The sequence below is a fragment of the Acomys minous genome (assembly GCF_964271855.1).
Source record: "Acomys minous genome assembly, chromosome: 5".
Lineage (NCBI taxonomy): Eukaryota > Metazoa > Chordata > Mammalia > Rodentia > Muridae > Acomys > Acomys minous.
Window position 1 is genome coordinate 97,708,697 of NC_140494.1, and position 20,701 is coordinate 97,729,397.

At 42.7% G+C, this 20,701-nt stretch overlaps 1 protein-coding gene and 1 pseudogene across 2 annotated transcripts in view; both read left to right on the forward strand.

The window, feature by feature from the left end:
- FEZ1 (fasciculation and elongation protein zeta 1) overlaps window positions 1-20,701 on the forward strand; it is a 123,215-nt gene that overhangs the window by 49,926 nt on the left and 52,588 nt on the right. The gene's annotated exons all lie outside the window — the stretch shown is intronic.
- On the forward strand, window positions 18,304-18,751 carry LOC311598422 (small ribosomal subunit protein eS17-like; annotated as a pseudogene). The gene has a single exon. The product of its transcript is annotated as a small ribosomal subunit protein eS17-like (transcript).

Sequence of the window (20,701 nt, forward strand, 5' to 3'; positions counted from 1 at the left end):
GGCTCAGAAGTTAAGAGCACTGGCTGCACTTCCAGAAGTCCTGAGCTCAATTCCCAGCAACCACATGGTGGTTCACAACCACCTATAATGAGATCTGGTGCCCTCTTCTGATGTGCAGGTAATATGCAGATACAATATTGTATACATAATAAATAAATAAATAAATAAATATTTTTTAAAAAGTTCCCCAGAGGGACCATAAACTGAATATTTTTCCACTTCAGCCCCTCACCCAGTAATGGGATTACAGGTGCATGTCACCATGCCAAGATTCTATATTCTGTTTATTCTAGATATTTCATGTCATGGAGTCATACAATAAGCCTTTTGTGTCTGGTTTATCTGTATTGTAGTATGTGTCCATACTTAATTAATTTTTATGGTTAGGTACTATTTTATTGTAAATATACCACATTTTACTTGTCAATTCAATTTGTCCTCTCTCTCTCTCTCTCTCTCTCTCTCTCTCTCTCTCTCTCTCTCTCTCTGTGTGTGTGTGTCTTTCTCTCTCTCTCCCTTTCCCCCTCACTCTGAAATAGAATCTCTTACCCAGGCTGACCTTGAACTCAGGATATAGCCCAGGCTGGTCTCCAGATACACTCTACACTCCTCTTCGGCCTCGCAAGTGATGGCATCATAAGCATAAGCAACCACGCCTGGCTTTAGATATGAGTTTTTAACGATGACATGCATTTTCATTTGTCATGCATATATACTTACCCAACAATAGAATTAGTAGGTCAGATGATAACTGTCTTAGTTATGATTATTATTGCTGTGATGAAATATCATGACCAAAAGTAAACTGCAGAAGAAAGGGTTTATTTTGCTTACACTTCCATCATCCAAAGAAGTCAGAATAGGAATTCAATCAGGGCAGGAATCTACTAGCTTACTCCTCATAGCACCCTGAGACAATCAGCCCCGGGTGGCACCACCCACAATGGGTTGGGCCCTCACCCATCAATTACTAATTTTTTTAAAATGCCATTTAGGCTTGCCTACAACCCAATCTTATGGAGGCAATTTATTAATTGAGGTCCCCTCCTCTCAGATAATTCTAGCTTGTGTCAAATTGACATAAAAGCTAGCAGGGGGCTGGAGAGATGGCTCAGAGGTTAATAACACTGGCTGTTCTTCCAGAGGTCCTGAGTTCAATTCCCAGCAACCACATGGTGGCTCACAACCATCTATAATGGGATCTGGTGCCCTCTTCTGGTGTGTATATGTAATAAATAACTTTAACAAAAAAAATAATAAAGGCCTGTGCTACTTTAAAAAAAAAAGCTAGCAGGTACAGTAATGTAACAATGGCTGCCTTGAAATTGGCCTTCACCCCGTGTCTCTTTTGCCCTTCTGCCATCCCTAATCCCCTGGCTGTCAAGAATCTGTCCCTATGGTTAAGGTGTTAACTGCCAAATCTGTTCTGTTTGTTTGTTTAAGACAGGGTTTCCTGAACTTGGTTTTTTTGTTTTTTGTTTTTTTTTTTTGTTTTTTCGAGACAGAGTCTCTCTGTGTTAGCCTTGGCTGTCCTGGACTCACTTTGTAGACCAGGCTGGCCTCGAACTCACAGCGATCCGCCCGCCTCTGCCTCCTGAGTGCTGGGATTAAAGGCGTGCGCCACCACGCCCGGCTCTGAACTTGTTTTGTAGACCAGGCTGGCCTCCAACTCACAGTGAGTTGGCCTCTGCCTCTCAAGTGCTGGGATTAAAGGCGTGAGCCACCACACCCAGCTAAGTGCCAAATCTGTATTTAGTCATCTACCCCAAATGGCTCTTGTAACATCGGTCTCAACAGAAGCCGCTGGAAGTCCAGGCCTGTTCTGGCTTAGGAAGCCCCACCCTCTCCACCTGCAGACTCACTGTCCCTCCTCCCTCCACCCATCAAGGCCCTGGCAGTCTCCTGAGTCTCTTGCTGTGGAGGTCCAAATACACCTGACGTTTTCCTACCAAGTCTCTTTTCCCAGATTTGATCAATTTTAGTGGCTGGCAGCCCAGACCTTTGATTCTGGCAACAAGTAACTGTTTTTTGAGTAATAATCATGTTTTATTTATTGCTGATAGCAGAGAGAAAAATTTTCATAATAGCAAAATTCTGAATAAAATAAACTGGTTCAAAAAATCTTTTGGGAATGGAGAGGTGGCTTGGGGTTAAAAGCACTGTCTGCTCTTCCAGAGGTCCTGAGTTCAATTCCCAGCAACCACATGGTGCCTCACAACCAATGAGATCTGGTGCCATCTTCTGGCATGCAGGTGTACATGCAGATAAAGCACTCATCCATATAAAATAAATAAATAAATGTTTTAAAAAAAAAAAAAAGAATCTTTTGGAGGGCCAGAGGCCGGAGGACTGACTCTATGGTTAGACGTGCTTGCTACTTAACAGTGTTTGCTGCTCTTGCTAAAGACCCAGGTTAGGTTCCTAGCACTCAAGTCACAAGGCTAACAAAGACTTCTAATTCCGGTTCTAGGAGATAGGACGCCCTTTCCTGGTCTCTGTGAGTACCTGCGCACATGTCCACATACAGAGGGATGCAAACACATACATAAACATAGAAAATAAACTACATTTTTAAAAGATGTTGGGACTGGAGAGATGGTCAGGTGACGGGTGTCAAACATGCACTTGCATTAGGAGAGTAAGTTCAAGTATTGTGTAGCAGTACAGTAGAATTGCTACACACACATGCATATACATTAGTTTATGTGTATTTGTTTATTTGTAGATGTGGCGTTGGGTGTCAGATCTAGGACTCTGCACATGCTATGCAAGAGTTGTCCTATGGAGCTGAAGCTACAGCCTCTGTGTTTCAAAAATTACACGTGTTTATTTGTGTGGGGGCGAAAGGTGAGTGGGTATGTGTACGCGTGTGTGTGCGCATGTGTTCTAGGGCCCATTTATGAAAGGTCAGAGGGAAGCTTTGGAGGCACAGTTCTCTCTACCATGTGGTTTTGGGGTTCAAACTCCAGTTGTCAGTTGGCAACAAGCACCTTCATCTACTGAGCCAAGGTCAGTAGGGCCCAGACACTGAACTTTTTGTTGTTTTGTGTAGCCTTGGCTGTCCTGGAGTTTTTTTTTTTTTTAGACTAGGCTGGCCTCAAACTCACAGTGATCCACCTGTCTCTGCCTCCTGAGCGGTGGGATTACAGGCGTGCGCCATCGCACCTGGTCTGAAAAAAGTTTTTAAAAGATTTATTTATTTATTTATTTATTATATATACAGTGCTCTGTCTGCATGTACACCTGCAGGTCAGGAGAGGGCATCAGATCACATTATAGATGGTTGTGAGCTACTCTGTAGTTGTTGGGAATTGAACTCAGGACCTATGGAAAAGCAATCAGTGCTCCTAACCTCTGAGCCATCTCTCCAGGCAGAGACAGGTTCTCAACACAAAGATCTGAGAACTTTCTTTTTCTTTCTTTCTTTCCTTTGCTCCCTTCCCCCCGCCCCCCACCTCCCCACCGAGACAGGGTTTCTCAGTGTTAGCCTTGGAACTCTCTTTGTAGACCATGTTGGCCTCGAACTTACAGAGGTACACCTGCCTCTGCCACCCAAGTGTCGGGATTGGCCACTCACTACATAGGCTGGCCTCGAACTCATAGAAATCCAACTGCCTCTGCCTGTTAAGTGCTGGGATTAGTGTCACCACTGCCTGGCTCTTATTTTTCTTTCTAAGACAGGCTCTCATAATCTCACATTGCTCTTGAACTCACTGCATAGCCCAGGATAACTTTGACACTCTGAGGCACTTGTTTCTATCTCTCAAGTACTGGGAAACAGATTGTAATTTTGAAACTGTAGACCTTTTTTCCCCCCCCTGTTTCCTTTATTTTTGAATTTTACACTAATTTTTTTTCTATTTTAAGAAAATAAATTTTGTTTTAAAAAGAAACAAAACCAGGTGTGGTCTGAGAGAGCCAGTGTGGGGCGGGGGAGGGGGGACCCCCATGGAGCATCATCTGCAGAAAAGCAGACAAGACACCCAAGTAAAGAGAGGGGCTGGAGAGATGGCTCAGAGGTTAAGAATACTGACTGCTTTTCCAGAGGTCCTGAGTTCAATTCCCAGCAACCACATGGTGGCTCATAACCATCTATAATGTGATCTGATGTCCTCTTCTGGCCTGCAGGTGTACATGCAGGCAGAGCACTGTATATGTAATAATAAATAAATACATCTTTAAAAAAAAAAAGAGAGAGGGCACAGCAGCTTTGCATTTTCCCAGTTTCCTTGCTACACAGAGAGCACAGATGTATCCATTATTTACATATTAAATGAGCCTCACAATGTGGCATCTATTCGGACCCCACAATAGGCAAAACAATGGGCTTGAACCAGTGCCAGGCTCCTCTCTCCCTAGGTTTAGGAGAGAGACAACTTGAGAAGAGGCGGCAGGATTTTGTCCAAGGTCTGGCCTAGAGAGGTCGGACTTTGACGGCCTTCTTCCTCCAACATCTCCTGGGCTGAGACCACTTCTGTCCTTTTTAGCTTACGTATCTATTTGTTTCACCCTTGAGGCATTAACAGTCTCCTTTCCTTTGAGTAGATAGAAAGAAGCTGCTCGTGGGAATGCTGCAGCGCCTCCTAGTAACCATGGGAACCTTATTGGCATGACAACGTGGCAGCACTGAGAGAGGCAGCCAGGAGAGGGGAAAGGAAGAAAGCAGTGGGAAGTGTTGTAGCCCTGAGAAAGAGGGGAGCGGGGATGCAGCTTTCCATCCTGCCAAGGAGGAGAAAAAAAAATGGCCAGCTGGTCCTTTAGCTCTCTGGCTGGCACTGAGAAGTTCTGCTTGAATCGAAACCTCATCTCCTTCATCCAGTTCAGGAGGTTGGTGGAGGAGAGCTACACACCATCCTGGGAACGGAGACCTAAATCCACTGATGGTTCTTTGGTTGTAAAGTGAGGCTCAATTGCACCGGACACCGAGTGTAGTACAGCAGCCAGAACAGAGGGATCTCACAGCACAGGAACAAAGGCTGGTGCTAAGTTCAGATACGAAGACCAACCAGAGCTGTGGAAGGCCCTGAGCCCCGGCACCTTTGCGGTCCTAGGCTCACAACTAGACACGTCCTTTTGCAGCTTCTGTTCTCCCTTCTGCAATGCTGCAGTTAGGACCCAGAGCCTCGTGCTTGCTAGGTTAAGTGTTCTCTGACACTGAGCTATCTCTCTTAGTGTATTTCATAATTTTCATTGCCAAACAAAAAGCCTCTTTTATTACACTTGTCTAGGGATGAGGAAATCTCCAACGAGCACTTAAGTAAGAAATTAATCTTTTGATAAGTTTGAGAATGGCTGAGGATATAGTTATAAACAAAACAAGACAAATAAAGGAGCCAAGAACACACCAGAGTAATATAACATTATTATTTTTTTTTTAAGAGGGAGTAGTGAGAATCTTCCTACATAGTCCTAGTTGGCTTTGTATTCTGAAGGCCTCATCCTCCCAAGTGCTGGAAATATATATCTAAATATGTATATGTATACATGGATACATGTCTGTGTATTTATAGAGAGTCATATATTTACTCATACTCTTATTCCTATTTTTTTTGTTTTAAGGACTTATTTTGTTTTGTGTGTATATGTTTGCCTCTGTGTATATGTGGAGGTGTATGCATGAATGCATGCTGATGCCTGGGGCCAAAAGAAAACATCGGATCCCTTGGGACTAGAGCTACCCATAGCTGGGAGTGCCATAACAGTGCTAAGAACTGAACCCTGGTCCTCCTCATGAGCAGTACATGCTCTTAGCCACTGAGCCATCACTTTTTAGGCAGAGGATGTGGTGGTTTGAAAGACAACAGTCCTCATAGGCTCACAGGGGAATGCCACTTTTAGGGAAGATGACCTCACTGGAGTAGAAGTGTGTCGCAGTCACATCCTGCTGTCTTAAGATCCAGATGTAGAACTCTCAGCTACCTCTCCAGCACCAGGTCTGTCTGCCTGCTACCATGCTTCCTGCCGTGATAATAATGGACTAAACCTCTGACCCATAAGCCAGACTCTATTATATGTTTTCCTTTAAGGGTTGCTGTGGTCTGGGCTGGAGAGATGACTCAGGGGTTAAGATACTGACTGCTCTTCCAGAGGTCCTGAATTCAATTCCCAGCAACTACATGGTGGCTCACAACCATCTATATTGTGATCTAACGCCCTCTTCTGGTTTGCAGGTGTATATGCAGGCAGAGCACTGTATACATATTAATAAATAAACAAATCTTTTAAAAAAAAGTCACTATGGTCATGGTGTCTCTTCAAAGCAACAGAAGCCCTAATGGAGACAGAGGGGTATTCTATTGTTTTTGTTTTTTCGAGACAGGGTTTCTCTATGTTATCTTAGCTGTCCTGGACTCTTCTTTGGAGACCAGGCTGGCCTTGAACTCACAGTGATCTGCCTGCCTCTATCTACCAAGTGCTGGGATTAAAGGAGTGTACCACCATGCCTAGCTCAGAGGGGTAGTCTAAATAAAGTTGCTATGAGCATTTGGATACCAGATGTTGTGTATATATACTGATCAAATTTTATTTTATGGCATATCAGATGTCACATTCTGCACAGTATGATCAGGTAAAGAAATGGTGACTGTGACTGTGAAGGCCAGGCATGGTGGTATACTACTTAAGTAACCCCACACTTGGGCGGTAAAGGGAGGAAGATCAGAAGTTCAGGCTCATGGTCAGTTACACAGGAAGTTTAAGGCCATCCTGGGAACATTTAAATTCTATCCCTTTTAAAGATTTATTTTATTTTTTTCAAATTTATTATTATTATTGTTGTTGTTCTGTTGGTTTTTCAAGACAGGTTTTTTCTGTGTAATAGCCCTGGCTGCCCTGGAACTCTCTTTGTAGATCAGGCCTCAAACTCTCAGAGATCCACCTGCCTCTGCCTCGTGATTGCTGGGATTAAAGGCGTGTGCCACCATGCCCTGCTTTATTTTTATTATTGTTTAATCATATGTGTGTGGGCATGTTTGGTGTAGATGCCCACAGAGGCCAGAGGTATTGGATCCTCAGGCGTTAGAGTTGGAGTTACAGGCAGCTGTAATGTGTCCTATATAGGACACCTTGTTTGAAACAGAGTTTCTCTGTGTAGCCCTGGCTGTCCTAGACTCTCTTTGTAGACCAGGCTGGCCTGGAACTAACAGTGATCCACCTGCCTCTGCCTCCCGAGTGCTGGGATTAAAGGCATGTGCCACCACGCCCGACATTGAAGGTAACTCTTACAAAAGAAAACATTTCATTGAGGGCTGGCATACAGTTTCAGAGGTTATTTCATTATCAGCATGGCAGGGAGCATGGTGTCTGGTTGGTACAGTGCTGGAGCAAGCGCTGAGAGCTTCATCCTGATCCACAAGGGAGAGAATCTGCTTGTCCTGAGTGTTTGTAACCTCAAAGCCCGCCCCCAGTGACACTCTTCCTCCTACAAGGCTACTCCTCCTAGTTCTTTCAAATAGTATCACTTTCTGCTTACTAAGCGTTCAAATATATGAGCCATTTTTAAAAATTTATTTATTTTTCGGGCCATTTATTCAAATTACCACAGGGATAAAAGGATGGCTCAGGCATGAAGATGTGCGCACTGCTCTTGCCGAGGACCCAAGCTCTCTTCCCAGCACTCAGGTGCGGAGGCACACAATTGCCTGTAGCTCCAGCTCCAGGAGAGCTAGTATCTTCTTATGGACTCAGAGAGTGTGTGTACAAGGCCACACACAGTGCCTTGAGATCGGCTCCATTGTTATGAACTCTTGCTACTCTTGCAGAGGACTAAAGTTTGGTTCCCAGCGCCCATACAATCTATAACTCGAGTTCCTGGGGATTTGATGTCCTGTTCTGACCTGTGTGGGCATCAGGCATGCAAGTGGTGCACTTATGTACATACAGACAAAACGTATACACATAAAATAAAAGTAATTAAAGGGGGGAAAATCCACCCCCCTGCCTGCCCCCCCCACACTGGATCAAACCAGGGATCATTTTCGGAGCCCCAGTACGGACTCACTCTAAACATTATCCAACAGGGCATGGGTACACACCCCTGTAATCCCAGCCTGAGAGCTGTGGACAGGGAAGGTGAAAAACTGAAGGTCTGAACTATCAAGGCCAGCCTTAACTACACATTGAGACCCATCACAAAAATTCTAAATCAACCAAAACCAACCAAGCAAACAACCCCAAACAAAACCAAGGGAAGCATCACTCATTGTTTATTTAAGGTTCAAATTCTCGCTGTTATTGACTGTTTTCCAAGACAAGGCCTCATTCTGGTCTAGGCTGACTTGGAGCTTGCAGTCCTCCTGCCTCAGCGACAGAATTTTAGTTAGAGAAAAATCACTGAAGCGGGTGGAATTTGCAGTTAATTTATAGATTTAATCTTCTTTGCTCTTGACATAGGGTTTTGTATATACAAAGCTTTCGTCTTACTTTCTCTTAATACCCTTATAAAGTATATGTCTACAAGTGGAAACAAAGACAAGGGGATTAGAAGACAGTCCATGATCCCACAGTGACTTTAAAGTGCTGAGGATGTAGCTCAGGGTTGGTGTCACCTAGCATGCTGAAGGCCCTGTGTTCAACATTTAGCACCGAAAAAACAAATCAAAATAAAATACAGTTTAAAAAATATCCAAATTTAAACACACTTTGGGTCAATTTGGGATCAGGTTTATTTATTTGTTTGTTTGCTTTGAGACAGAATCTCACGTAGCCTAAGCTGGCCTTGACGTCACTATGTACTCTAGCCTGATCTTAAATTTCTGATCCACCTGCCTCAATCTCTTTGCTTGATTTTATGCGGTCAAGGGGATTCTGGCTTCATACATACTAACTAGATGGGGGCAGGTGGATCTCTGAGGCCAACCTAGTTTGTAGAGTGAGTTCCAGAAAAGCTAGGGCAACCCAAAGAAACTCTGTTTCAAAAACAAAAAACAACAAAACAAAACAAAAAACCCAAACAACAACAAAAAACAAAAAGAAAAGAAACAGCAACAACAAAACAACAGGCAAATCCCCTTTCCCTCAAAACACACATACACACAAACCCCACAGAAACACAGAAATGAAAATCAAACTCTTAGCACTCAAGAGTTTAAGTTAAAGCAGAAAGATTGTTGCAAGTTTGAGGCCAGTATGGGAGACATGGTGATTTAGTTCCAGGTCAACTCTGACTACAGAGTCAGACTTTGTCTCAAAAATAGAAAGAAAAAAGAAGAAAGAGAGAGAGAGAGAGAAAGGAAAAGGTAAGAGTCCATAGGTCACACAGATAGCCGATGGTAGCGCTGCTGTTGAAACCCCAGACCCTTGACTTTGAGCTTTGCCAATGAGCCCTTCTTCTCCGTTAGTTCAGGAAAGCTTTCAATGTGATCTGCTTCTATCAGCTCCATCACACAGGTACCATGAAACATCACACTGAGAAATCTTCCACATCTCAGAAGTAGTGGTAGACACTGAGAGAGATTTCTGCTCTAAACAGGGTATGCAAAAGGATTTAAGAGTGATTTCTTTTGTTTGAAGGCTGCTATTCGCAGGCTTGGGCGGAATCTTTTCTAAGAGGTGATGCACGAGCATTCTTTGATTTGTATGTTTTGTTTCTCATTCTTGTCCTACTGCTCAACACAGTGAACAGACTCTTAGCCTGGAAAGAATCTGGATTTATTTGAATATGCAGATTTCAATGAAAGATTGCCAAGTCTCCCAAAACTTCTGGCTTTCTATTCATTCTGTGCCCAGCTGCTTTGTGTGTCTCTAAGACAGCAGTGTGCAGCAAAGACTTCTCTCACGGTCCAGGCACCAATCAACAGCCAGCAGTGAACTTTTCCTCTTAGAACTCTACAAAACCCAGTTGCCATACCATGCCATGTCAAGAATTTCACACAGCATCATTTGTGTTTCTCTTAGTGTTTCTCTGTCTCTGTCTGTCTGTCTGTCTGTCTGTCTCTCTCTTTCTCTCTCTCTCTCTCTCTCTCTCTCTCTCTCTCTCTCTCTCTCTCTCTCTCTGTGTGTGTGTGTGTGTGTGTGTGTGTGTGTGTATCCATCTCTCTATCTCTGACAATCTTCTCTCATAAGTTTTAAAAGAACTTAGACATTGTTAGGTTGGTGAGATAGCTTAGCAGGTAGGTAAGGACATTGGTCTCCAATACTAATGACTCCTGCAGCTATATCCCTGGAATCTCCCCGCCCCCTAAAATTCAATATTTATTGCAGCACCTTTTTTTTTTTTTTTTTTTGGTTTTTCGAGACAGGGTTTCCTCTATGTATCCTTGGCTGTCCTGGACTCGCTTTGTAGACCAGGCTGGCCTCGAACTCACAGCTATCCGCCTGCCTCTGCCTTCCGAGTGCTGGGATCAAAGGCGTTCGCCACCACGCCCGGCTCTGCAGCACTTCTTAAAGGTAGAATTATTTTTAGGCCCATCATAATAGAGATTACAATAGTGGGGTTTCTACAGTAGGAGAAAAAGATTAATCTCACCCAACAAAATAACAAAGGCAAATGGGAATTTTTTTTCTAAGATAGGGCTTCTCTGTCTTGACTCTTCTGGATTCATTTGTAGACCAGGCTGGCCTTGAATTCACAGAAATCTGCCTACTTTTATCTTCCCAAGTGCTGGGATTATAGGCATGAGCCACTGTGCCCAGCTGCAAGTGGGGGTGTAAAGCTGGAAGCAGGGTGGGAGTCAGACAAAAGAGGGGGATGTATGGATGGATGGGTAGATGGATGGATGGATGGGTGGGTGGGTGGGTGGGTGGATGGATAGATGGATGGGTGGATAGATGATGGATGGGTGGGTGGGTGTATGTATGTATGGGTGGATGGATGGGGGGGTGGTGGGTAGATGGATGGGTGGGTGGGTGGGTAGATGGATGGGTGGGTGGGTGGGTGGATGGATGGGTGGGTGGGTGGGTGGATGGATGGGTGGGTGGATGGATGGATGGATGGGTGGGTGGATGGGTGGGTGGGTGGATGGGTGGATGGTGCCCTAACAGGATTATTGCTAGAGATTAGTCATGGTGACCAGGTAGTGTCTTGTATAGTGGAGAATGAGACACTTGTGTAGGTATCAAAGGTATCTAGACATTAAAGATAAGGACCTCTGCAAAAATGACTTAACAGGATTTTTGCTAAAACTAGTTTCTATAAGGAAATGCATAAACAGGGCTAAAGGAGGTTTAGGAGACTGGTAGGAGTTTGGTCGAACAGAGAATGTTCATCCAAGCAACCTTATTCATTACCTACTCAGAATACCTTTTCTTCAAGGCTTGGGGTTCAGTGCTGTTAACTTCTCACCTGATAGGATCTGACAACCAGAAGCAGACTGGTCTGTTTAAATTCTGCCTGAAACGACTGTGTGGGCAACACTAACTACTGCAAACGAGACTGTAGGGAAAATGGGAGTTCTCTTCTCATCATTTTCACAGTGCTCAACACTGTCCTGACTCAAACTTGAGGCCTTGAAGGGGACAGCTTTGGCCTTGGGCAGCGTTTTCGTGGCATGCTGAGCTCTGAAGTTTGGTTGGTGGTGAAGTGAGTTTTATTTGGCTAGATGAGTGCATTGGAGTGGTAATATCCTGTGCCGTTTTCATTTCTTCAAGTTCATTTCTGAGTCGTTACATTTCTGATACCTGGGCATGTGGAAGGTAGCAGAAAATAGAGATGAGTCTAAGGCTGGAAATAGTGGGAGTTGGTCCTGGGGATTTAGTACAAATAAAATCTCTGCTTTAAACCCAGTGTCTAAAGAGTCCCTTAAGGGAGTATCCCATCTTTGCGACATTGCTGTGTAGGAACTCTTGTCTCTTATTCAGCCAGGGCACAGTCGAGTAGTAGCTACAAGAAATGGTAGACTGATTTTGTTTTTTGTTTTTTGTTTTTTTGGTTTTTCGAGACAGAGTCTCTCTGTATAACCTTGGCTGTCCTGGACTCACTTTGTAGACCAGGCTGGCCTCGAACTCACAGCATCCGCCCGCCTCTGCCTCCCGAGTGCTGGGATTAAAGGCGTGCGCCACCACGCCCGGCCTGATTTTGGTTTTTTGACCACTATAAATCTAAAAGTTTCCTAAATAGTGGGAAACGCATTTTCTTTTTCCTTGTTATTTTGCTTGTTTGATCCAGGGTCTCGCAGCCTGACCAGACTGGAGCCCTTGCGCTAGAATTACAGGCACGGACCACCACTACCACCCTCACTGTTCTCCATCTGTCCCTTCTCGGGATCAAGCCCATGGCTTTCTGCCTGCTTAGCAAACACTGTACGGCTAAACTATATCTCTTAACTCCAAATCCATAATATGAGAGATGTGGCAGCAAATGCCTGAAATCCCAGCACTTGAGAGGCTGAGGCAAGAGGATCACTTTGAGTTCAAAGCCAGTTTGGGCTACACAGTAAGTTCCAGCCAACCTAGGAAAAATAGAGAAGGCCCATCTCAACAAACAAACAAACACAACAAACACAACAACAACTGTAAGCATGAGGTTATTGTGCAGTTTCAATTCTGATTTCCTGTCTAAATGTTGTATACGTTTTGCTCCCTGTTGTCCCCATATGTCAAAAATGCAGTTTACAGCCAATTGATGGACAGGGGAGAAAACAGGGCTGGACTTCCTGTCAGCCAGGGGAGGAGGAGTTAGGAGAAGTAGGGATGGGGGGGTGGGGGAAGTGGGGGGGTGGGTAGAGGTCCAAAGAAGATCAGGAGGAAGGAGCCGGAGCCAAAGAAGCTACAAAGTGCAAGTATTGCTGAGATACTTACTGGGAGTAAGACAAAATAACAGATTATTCTCAGATTGTGTTATGAAGCCTTGTATTATAAAAATCTCAATTATTTGTTGAAAGCTGGGTTAAGAAATAAGCTAAGAGAAACAAACACTGCTTTATAAAAGTAACCTGAACAAATGGTGTACCAACGAGGGGCAGAATTTATAGTAATCTAGCAAGAATTTGTGTAGATAGCAAAACTATAGAGCAGTTTCTTAGTTCTGCTCAAAAAAAAAAAAAAAAAAAAAAAGAGGAATGCAGTTTCTAAGGCTGGAGCTCACGTTTGTTTTTCCTGAATAGACCCCCTGCAGAGCAGCAAGTCCTCCAATGAATGGGCTGCAGCAAAACAAAAGCTGATACTTACAAACCCCAGAGAGGCAGTTTCTTTAGGTAGAAAGAGGCAGAGGCAGGCAGATCTCTGTGAGTTCAAGGCCAGCCTAGTCTACAAAGTGAATTTAGGGCAACCAGGGCTGTTACACAGAGAAACCCTGTCTCAAACAAAACAAAACAAAACAAAATAACAACAACAACAACAACAAAAACGTGGCTCTTTGAAATAAACCAGCTTCTCAAAGTCAGACTTTCCTGGCGAAGGCAGGAAGCTAACTTCCTTTGAGAAGGGGCTCTTGCTGGCCTGACTTTTCCTGGCTTGAAAAGCAAACATTTGTGGACCCAGTAACTTCCCAGAGTGGGGGACGGTCAGGAACCAGTGAGGGAGGCAGAAAAATGGACAAAATGAAAAGCTTCAAGCCTCTGAACTGGTAAGGTCTAAAAGGGAAGCTGGGTCTAAGAAAGTAAAGTCCTTAGGGAGAGGTTTTGGGGTGTTTTTTGTTTTTTGTTTTTTTGAGACAGGGTTTCTCTGTGTAGCCTTGGCTGTCCTGGAGAGGTTTTAAGATTAAAGAAGAAGATTGTTTTCTCTGCTGATACAGATGGAAGACACAGTAACACAGTGCTTCTGGATTCCATTTGAGTTTGTTTCCTCTTAGTATATGAATAATTTTTTCAATGACAGTTGTTTTGTATAATCTCTTTGGGGAAAAATCAGAATAAGACAGACTTGGAGAAGGAAGAGAAAAATCAAGAAGAACAAACACAACTCTTCCTGATAGAGATTAGAAAGCTGATAGCAGATGTTCCTGATAGAGATTGGAAAGCTGATAGCAGATGTTCCTGATAGAGATTGGAAAGCTGATAGCAAATGTTCCTGATAGAGATTGGGAAGCTGATAGCAGATGTTCCTGATAGAGATTGGAAAGCTGATAGCAGATGGAGCTCAAGGTTCTCTAGCTGCAAGATGCTCGTCAGCCATTTCTGGAAAAGGTCTACCCGTACGTTTTAACAACAACTAAATTATTTTTAAAAAGTGATGAACAGGCCTTCACTTGCTGAACATTGAATTGGCACAACTTGCCCAAACCTTAAGAGTTTTTGTTTCTTTGCTTTATTTTTGTCTGAAGGTTTGAGTTACAATGATATTGAATTGAGAGACAGATCTCTGAGTTCTGGATCAGCCTGATTTATACATTAAAGTCTGGACAGGAGCTCCCTGCTGATAAGCCACTTACACAGACAGCCTGGGATTCAAAATGACATTTTTTTTCCTTAAAATTACTATGTAAGTGCTTTTTTCTTAATGATGGATGATATGTCCTTACTGACCTAAAAGATGGGTGCACATCAATCTTAGGATTCTTTTATGTAAGGAGAAATGATGTTACACTGCTCTCAAAAGGCCAGCCAATCTCCTTAGAAAGTGGAGCTCCCACAGGAGAACTGGTGCCAAAGGGCATTTTTGGCTTGAGAGATATGTTGGGTTGGTCAATGTAAGGACCCAAAGTTAGGCTGGAAGACAAACATGCAAGCTGCATGCCTCCCACGTCGATAAGATTTTGAATGCTGACTGAGTTGATGTGTCACACTGGTCTGGCAGCCGGCTTATCCCTTTAAATATGAGACATTTTCAAGGTGGGGGGGGGGCAAGTGGCCGTCATGCCTGATGTAGAAAGATACAGAGGACTATAGAGATGGCAAAGAACATGCCAATCTAGTTAGGTCCCCAAAACTCAAAGGCTACAATTCATACGTTTAAAAGGCTGAACCATACATCCCATATGGAGAAAAGGGATGGGATAAAAATAGCCACAAGAATGTAAAAACCCATGTACAAGATGCCTAGGGTATGCTTAAACTCTAAAATTAAGAAACAAGAAGAAGGAGGAGGAGGAGAAGGAGGAGAAGGAGAAGAAGGCAGGCGTGGTGGCACACACCTTCAATCCCAGCACTTGGGAGGCAGAAGCAGGCAGCTTGCTGTGAGTTCGAGGCCAGCCTGGTCTACAAAAGCAAGTCCAGGATAGTCAGGACTGTTACACAGAGAAGCCCTGTCTTGAAAAACCTAAAAAAAAAAAAAAAAGGAGTGTATGTGTATATATGCACACCATATAAATATGGTGTATTTAAAACATATGCCTTTTCTATTGCTCCACAGGAGACAGGTAGCAGCTTGGCCAAATACAACAGGTGCCTGGGATCCCAGAAGAGCATATTTTGATCTATACAACCTTGCTTTGATTTTAACATGATAATGGTAATATATATCCCCTTTGAGAGAGGTCAAAATAAAACAGACCTAGGTAAAATGGAAACTGCTGACTTATATCATTCTATACCTATATGACTTCAGACTGCAGAACAAGCAGGTAAAATAACATAATTTGCTGCTCCCTCCACAGGGGAACAGCTCTGAGACCGACTTAGACATGAAAATGTCTCCAGCCAGGACGTCAGTTGTGCATGGCCAATAGATCTTTGGCTACAAATTCCTCAGGACTTATCATGCCATTCTTTGAAATGATATGGATAAAACTTTGGTGTGTGTGTGTTTAAAGATTTATTTATTGGGTCTGGAGAGATGGCTCAGAGGTTAAGAGCACTGGCTGCTCTTCTAAAGGTCCTGAGTTCAATTCCCAGCAACCACATGGTGGTTCACAACCATCCATAATGAGGCCTGGTACCCTCTTCTGGATCTGGCATGCAGGAAGAACACTATACATATAATAAACCTTTAAAAAAAGATTTATTTATTTATTTATTAAGTATACAGTGGTGCCGGGAAGTGGTAGCGCACACCTTTAATCCCAGCATTCAGGAGGCAGAGGCAGGTGGATCTCTGTGAGTTCGAGGACAGCCTGGTCTACAAAGCAAGTCCAGGACAGCCAAGGCTACACAGAGAAACCCTGTCTCGAAAAAACAAACAAGCAAAGTACACAATGTTTTGCTTGCGTGTATGCCTGCACACCAAAGAGGGCACCGGATCTCATTATAGATAGTTGTGAGCCACCATGTGGTTGCATGGAACTCAGGACCATGGAAGAGCAGGAAGTGCTCTTAACCTCTCTTTAGCCCCCTAAAACTTTGTTAATCAAAGAATCATCTTTAACTGAACTCTGCTCAGTGCATAGCCCATACATATTTTAATATAAAAATGTTTAATGCCTTTGAAAGTTTATATATTTTACAGAACAAGAGGACCAGACACCAAAAAAGACAAGTAGCCCAGGTGATCCTACCTCACAGATGGCCTCAATGACAGTGTTTTCTTGAAAATCTTCATCTTGGACAATTTCAAAACAGCTCTCTAGATTGTCCAGCATCACAGACTGTTCCAGCCAGACCTTCAGTTAAGCTCTGAACTTTCTCAGCATTCAGAGACTGGACAAACAATCCTAGCTAGTTTTCTTTTTCTTTCTTTCTTTTTTCTTTGTTTTTGTTTTTGTGTTTGTTTTGTTTTGTTTTTTATGAGACAGGGTTTCTCTGTGTAGCCTTGGCTGTCCTAGACTTGCTTTTGTAGACCAGGCTGGCCTTGAACTCACAACGATCCGCCTGCCTCTGCCTCCCAAGTGCTGGGATTAAAGGTGTGCACCACCACGCCCAGCATCAGCTAGTTTTCTTTTTTGTTTTTGTTTTTCAAGACAGGGTTTCTCTGTGTAGTCTTGGCTGTCCTGTATTCTCTTTGTAGACCAGGCTGGCCTCAAACTCACCACTGTGAGTTCCACCTGCTTCTGCCTCCAGAGTGCTGGAATTAAAGGTGTGTACTACCATGCCCGGTAGCTAGTTTTCTTATGACTGGACAATATTCCAATTTTCTTGGGCCCCCCCAAAAAGAAGACTATGTGCCTCTCTCATGGTGGTGGTGGGGTGGATGGTTTTTGGTTATTCTATAGGTAAGAGATGTTTGTTATTGTTTTAAAAGATTGGTTATAAGAATGATAAGGAAGGGCTAGAGAGATGGCTCAGAGGTTAAGAGCACTGGCTGCTCTTCCAGAGGTCCTGAGTTCAATTCCCAGCAACCACATGGTGGCTTACAACCCATCTATAAGGAGATCTGGTGCCCTCTTCTGGAGTGCAGGTGTATATGCAGGCAGAGCACTGTATACTAAATAAATAAATCTTAAAAAAAAAAAAAAAGAATGATAAGGAAAAGGGCAGATTATCGAATCTACTTTTAGACCAAAGAACATTAATAAGCAAAAAAAGTTTAATAGTATAAATCTTTGTATACTGGTATAAAATTAAGATTATATTTTGCTACAACATCATAAGGTATTGCACTTATGTAATTCTTAAACATTGAGTGTTTAGCTCTAGTCATTTTGAAAACTGCTTTTAGAAACTGCTTAGGAGCCTAGTGTTGTGGTGCATGTCTTTAATCCCAGCACTCAGGAGGCAGGGGCAGGCAGATCGCTGTGAGTTCAAAGCCAGCTTGGTCTACAAAGTGAGTCAAGGAAAGCCAAGGCTACACAGAGAAACCCTGGCTTGAAAAAAACCAAACCAAACCAAACCAAACCAAACCAAACCAAAAAAAAAACCCCCAAAAACCTGCTTAGAATAAGTAAGAAATGCATATTAGCAATCAAACAAACAAACTGTTGCTTATGTTAGATACTAGTGTTGTTAATTACATAGGTGTGTTTCCTAGATTTATAGATAAAAATAGCCAGAAACGGGGCTGGAGAGATGGTTCAGAGGTTAAGAGCACTGTCTGCTCTTCCAAAGATCCTGAGTTCAATTCCCAGCAAGCAAATGGTGGCTTACAACCATATATAATGAGATCTGGCATCCTTTTCTGGGGGGCAGGCACATGTTCAGGCAGAACATTGTGTACATAATAAATAAATAAATAAATAAATAAATAAATATTTCAAAAAAGTATTTAAAAAAAAAAACACCCACAGCTGTCTCTCTAGCCACACACAAAAAAACAAAAAACAAAAAAAACAAAAACAAAAAAAAACCTAGAAACAATTCAGATGAGATACATAGTTGGTCTTCAAAAACCTCAGCGATCTATAGAATATAGCATTTAGAGAAACTATCTATCTATCTACCTATCTATCTATCTATTTATTTATTATCTTTACAATGCTCTGCCTTCATGTACATCTGCAAGTCACCATATGGTTGCTGGGAATTGAACTCAGAACCTCTGGAAGTGCCCTTAACCTCTGAGCCATCTCTCCAGCCCTCAAAGATACTTTATTGTCCTCTTTTACACAGACCCGCCAACATGGGCTGCATTCCAACCAAGACTGTGAAGAAGGCGGCCCGGGGTCATCATCAAGAAGTACTACACGAGTCTAAGTAATGACTTCCACACCAACAAGTGCGTGTGCAAGGAGATTGCCATTATCCCCAGCAAGAAACTCCGCAACTGCATCTGGGGAAATGGGTTCAGAGAGGTCCTGTGAGAGGTGTCTCTATCAAGTTGCAGGAAGAAGAGAGAGCAGAGATGATTATGTTCCTGAGGTCTCAGCCCTAGAGGAGGAGATCACTGAGACAGATCCTGACACCAAGGAAACGCTGAAGCTTCTGGACTTTGGCATCTCTCCAACCTGCGGGTCACTCAGCCCACAGCTGGGATGAATTTCAAAACACCAAGTGGAGCTGTAAATCTGTTCCATCATATTTTCAATAAACCTGAAAATAAGAAAAAAAAAGATATTTTATTAACTTAAAGCTTTTTTTTTTTTTGACAATGAGACAAGTCTGCTCTTGGCAGCATCTTCAAAGAGCATGAAAGGCTTCATATGTGGCAAGCTAGCCACTGGGTGAGTAAATGTCCTTGTGCCAATTATAGACAGAATACTGTCCAAAGAGGATGCAGGAGAGTTGACTGCTGAGCTTTGCAAGGACAAGGTAGGCAAGTCCTTTGTAATTCTTGCTTTATAGAAAAGTCTGTCAAATATTTTGAGCCATAAGGCTGAAGATGATGCTCCAAGTCATGAGAAATTTTGAAGGACTGTCCAGGCAGCTAAATATCTCTGTCGTTTCTATACTTTTGGAAGCTGATTGCCTGCACTTCCTACATATTTAGGTAATATTTATTCTTCTTAAGTCTCTGATGGTGTTGAAGACTAGATAGTTACAGAATCACAGTTAAACTTAAATTGTTTAAGATGATAGAAATTGAGAGATAGTAAAATACTTTATCCAAGGATGCCAAATATAAAAATGTAAATCTTATCTAATAATTTTCATAATTGTTATTACATATAGTTTGTTATTGTAAGAAAGGGATCCTTTTACTAGACTAAAATGGGGAAAGTAGGCATAAGGTTATTGTGTAGTTTAAATTCTGATTTCCTGTCTCACTGTTTTGTAAACTCTGCTCCCTGTTGTCCCCCATATGTCAAAAAAGCAACTTACAGCCAATCGATGGGCAGGGGAGAGAATAGGGCTGGACTTCTTGCCAGCCAGGGGAGGAGGAGTTAGGAGAGGAAGTAGGGGATTCAGCCAAGGGTAGAGGTCCAAGGAAGATGAGGAGGAAGGAGCTGGAGCCAAGGAAAGCTATCAAGCACAAGTATCACTGGGATGTTTCCTGGGAGTAAGACAAAATAGCATAGAGGGTTAAAAACAGACTTAAACTTCTCAGATTGTGTTGTGAAGCCTTGTATTATAAAAGAGTCTCAAAAGCCAGGCGTGGTGGCGCACGCCTCTAATCCCAGCACTCAGGAGGCAGAGGCAGGCGAGTCTCTGTGAGTTCGAGGCCAGCCTGGTCTACAAAGTGAGTCTAGGACAGCCAACACTGCATAGAAGACCCTGTCTCAAAAAACAAAACAATACAAACAAACAAAGAGTCTCAATAATTTGTGTTATAGCTGGGTTCAGAAATAAACTAAGAGAAATAAATACTATTTTATAAAAGTAACTTCAACAAACAACAAAACACCTAAAACCAAGAGAAAAAAAATATTATCATGTTTGTATTATGGGAATTTTCATTCTCTTGAGGGATGTCACTTTGTCAGCTACTTTGTGTATGTTCCAGGGGTGTTGTTGCTGTTTTTTGTTGTTGTTGTTGTTGTTGTTGTTGTTGTTGTTGTTTTAGGTATGTTCTTATGTAACTAGGTAGAAAAATTACTGTGTACCTGAGGATGACCTGGCCCTCCTGCATCCAAAGCCCTGAGGACTGAGATCACAGGCTTGTACCATACACCCAGGCATCTCATGTTTTTATCAGGTGGGTGTTCAGGAATGATTTGATATCAATTTCTGTCTATTCTTTTTAAAAGTAGTATGTCCTGGCTCCCAGCACATGTGTTTTAAGGTAGAGAGTAATTGACTTCTGATGAGGTATCTAAGAATAAAATTTGAAACTTGGGGAATATTCTATTTCCCCAGTGATAATAAATCAGGAAGTTTTGATCAGCACAAGTGATTAAGGGCAAGCTGATGTGTGACTCATGTTGTGTGTAATCTCATGTTGTGTGGTCTTTCCTGGGGAGATGTAAAAAGGTCTATTCACCCAAGATAAGGCACCAAAAATAGACCAGAGAAACAATTTCACACACATCTAGCTCAGTGAGCCAGCATTATTATGGTTATTTGTTTATTGGGGGTATGGGAAAATGGTTATTTATAGGAACATGGATAACTCAAATGCCATGGAAAAGCCCACTCCAGCA